Below are 3,816 nucleotides of genomic sequence, written 5' to 3' on the forward strand. Positions count from 1 at the left end.
AAAAAAAAAAAAAAAAAAAAAAAGAGAAGAAAAAAGCGAAGGAAGAGAGAAATTACATGGTTTTCTACAGCCATAGTTGGAGCTAATATAGAAGAATCTATGTAATTTGGTAGGAGGGCCAATTGACTTTAATTGTAGCTAATAAGAGGAATCATGAAAAAAATTCAGAACTATGATTTCTGAGAAACATAAATGAGGTTGTCGTGGTCAATATTTAAAAGCCTGCCACTAGGAGGAGACAAATGAACTAAAAATTGTTTAATCTGGTCTTCTTCCTTTAGAACACATTTTCTAAATTAAGAAGAACCTATATGAAAATTATATTTAGTAGCAGAATTCTAGTAAAAGAGCCTTTAGTGAGTGTTAACATTTTGTCTTAAAAAAACATTTTGCAAAAAAAAAAAACATTTTGCACTTAAATAATAGTTTATATTCCATTAGGTTCTTCTTTTTTTTTTTTTTGAAATCCATCTCTTACTCCATTTGAAATTCAAAAACTAAATGCTAGACCAGCGGCCCTCAAACTTCAGCTGCATCAGAATCACCGTGGAGGGCTTGCTAGAGTGCAGATTGCTCAGCCAGAGTTTCTGATTCAGCAGGTCTGGTATAGGACAGGACGTAAAATACACATTTCTAACAAGTTATCAGGTGATGCTGATGTTTCTGGTCTGGCGAACACACTGAGAACCACTGTGCTAGCTAAATGGCTATGGAAGTAAGCCACATGCCAACAACCAGATTCAATTAAAATACTGAGAACATACTAATCAAAGCATTTCAGCTTGCAAAAAAGTAACTTAGTATCAGAAATAAAATTGGAGTGATCATTTTTGGAGGGCTTTGAATCAAAAGAAACCAGCTTATACTTAATTTGGTAGCAGCGTGGCACTACTGGAGTGTGTGATGAAGTAAAATGGCACATACAGACCGAGGGCAGAGAGACCAGGTGGGGTCTACAGGGATTCTTCTCAAACCAGAACACAGGTACCCCATGTGAAGCTCCTGATAAACGTAGAAAATATTCTCAGAGCATCAGTTTGTCTCACCGACAGCTAACTAGATGCTTCCTAGAATGTTAAAGCGAAAATAGATGGAGGAACCGCAACAAGAGAAGCCACCGCAATGAGAAGCCCGCGCACCGCAACAAAGAGTAGCCCCCGCTCGCTGCAACTAGAGAAAGCCCGCGTGCAGCAATGAAGACCCAGTGGAGACAAAAATAAATAAGTAAATTAAAAAAAAAAAAGTAATACAAAGTTTCAGATATTGATTATTGCCCATCATCAGTTTATTCTAAAAGAAGGAGCTAGCATGTCCACATATGTAGGATCTGAGTACCTTGGATATGTAAATAAGCCTTTTGTATTCTTAAAAAAAAAAGTTGGGGGAGGTTGCGAAATCTGCCTAACTTTTTAAAGATAACAGGAGTCCACAAAGAAGTTTCTCCAAAGTGGGTATAGAAAGATTTAAAAGCCGCTAAGGGTTACATTCCATAAGGGTACCCTCCTCCCCACCGTTTATATTTTCTCTGCTGTTAGAGGGACTTTTGTAGAAACATTGGAGGAATACTGGTGTAGATCAAAAGTGGTTGATGGCTTAGAACATCATGATGACATTCATAGTTGGAAAGTGCCAGGTTTCAGCAGCACCTGTGATATGTGGTACAATCTGTAGAACTTGGCTTCTCATTAGATGGAGTAGGGTGAGGGGAGTAGAAAGAAGAGGGGCAGAAAAATCGAAATTGACTTTGGACACCAAGTTCGAGCTTCTCAGAGTAGTTAGGTGGAGCTAGCAGCTAGTAGTTGAAATGTAGTGATGGAACTTGAGAGGGTTTAGAGGTTAAATTCTAGAGTCATCTTTATAAAAAAGAAGTTGAAGTTTTTTTCCTAAGTAAATCTGGTCCTAAGAGCTCTCAGATAGGTGGGTTTCTCAAGGGAAAGAGTAGGAGGTCATGATAGAAAGGAAACGTCAGTGTGGAAAAATAAGCATGTAAATATTATTGACTTAAAAGGGAAAAGTTTAGAGGTGTTACAGTGATTAGTTTCATGAGATGGGCAAAGGGAGCCAATGGTAAAAGCATTTTGGGGGCTTCCCTGGTGGCGCAGTGGTTGAGAGTCCGCCTGCCGATGCAGGGGACACGGGTTCGTGCCCCGATCCGGGAAGATCCCACATGCCGTGGAGCGGCTGGGCCCGTGAGCCATGGCCACTGAGCCTACACGTCTGGAGCCTGTGCTCCGCAATGGGAGAGGCCACAACAGTGAGAGGCCCGCGTACCGCAAAAAAAAAAAAAAGAAAAAGCATTTTGGGACTGTCAGTGGGAAAGGTAGTTTGGCATGGCTTGGAACAGGACGCTTTTCTGTAGATGTTCAGGTGTGGGGAGATGAGACCCTGGATTAGGGCAGTGACAGAGGAAAATAAAAGGGCAGGTCAGAGACATTCCAGTTGAAAAAGCAATAAGACTTGGGTGACTGCCTAAATGAAGAGGCCATTAAGAGAAGGAGGTTTTAAAAAGTCTCCACTTATGAGCCTGAGAGTCAGAAGTATGGTATTTACAACATGAGGTAGAGCCCCATCTGCTTTGTCCAAACAGATACAAGAGGGACTAACCAGACCAGTGTTTCTCAGGTGTGGTCCCCAGACCCGTGTAGTCAGCATCACTTGGGATTCTGCTACAAATGCAAATTCTCAGATCCTACCCCAGGCTACTAAATCAGAAACGCTGGGAATGAGGCCCAACAATTAGTGGTTTAACAAACTCTCCAGGTGATTCTGATGCACACTTAAGGTGAAAATGGAGCTAGGCCAGATTTTTTTTCCTTTTAAGAATTTGAAATGGATATACAGAGAGGATCAGTCTGTTGCTTGTGGGGAGAGAAGCTGGAAGTCAGCCATAGATACTATGAGTAAGCTGGAATTATGAGTAAGCAGAGCTATAACTAACTAAATGAGGTTGGCTGGTAGTCACAGGGACACAGGAATGGTGACACACTATGCCTGGGGAATACTGCATTCCTGCGGCAGCCAAGAGTGACAAGTTAACCCAGTCTCTAGGTGCACATGGAATTTGTCTAGTTCCATGTTCATTTCAGTTCCCAATTGAAGCCTAATCATACTGCTATTCTTAGGTACCTATGATATTCTTATCTCTTTTATTGTCATGTGTATCCTTAAAATAGATAGGCTTCCAGTTACTTGAGGTGACCTGTGAGTCTGTGCTCCTAAAACATAAAAAGCTGATATAGCTCCAGAGTAGATGGAGCAAAAGTTTAATAGAAATAATTCTTTTTAAAAAAATTATGCGCTTATAGTTTATTCTTTTTTAAAATAAAATTTACCATCTTAACTATTGTTAAGTGTACAGTCCAGTGGTTAAGTATATTCACATTGTTGTGCAACCAATCGCCAGAACTTTTTCTTTCCTGTTTTTTTGGCCTCACCACATGGCTTGCGGGATCTTAATTCCCTGACCAGGGATTGAAACCAGGCCACGGCAGCGAAAGCGTGAGTCCTAACCACTGGACCACCAGGGAACTCCCAGAACGTTTTCATCTTGCAAAGAATTGCTTTTTTTTTTTTTAATTTTAGGTGTTTTAGGTATCTATTCTTTTTTTAAATTTATTTATTTTATTTATTTATTATTTTTGGCTGCATTGGGTCTTCATTGCTGCGTGCTGCCTTTTCTCTGGTTGCGGCAAGCAGGGCTACTCTTTGTTGCAGTGTTCAGGCTTCTCATTGCAGTGGCTTCTCTTGTTGCAGAGCACAGGCTCTAGGCGCGTGGGCTTCAGTAGTTGTGGCTCACGGGCTCCGGAGCGCAGGCTC

This window comes from Neophocaena asiaeorientalis, unplaced genomic scaffold (genome assembly GCF_003031525.2).
Source record: "Neophocaena asiaeorientalis asiaeorientalis breed wild unplaced genomic scaffold, Neophocaena_asiaeorientalis_V1.1 scaffold203, whole genome shotgun sequence".
Taxonomy (NCBI): domain Eukaryota; kingdom Metazoa; phylum Chordata; class Mammalia; order Artiodactyla; family Phocoenidae; genus Neophocaena; species Neophocaena asiaeorientalis.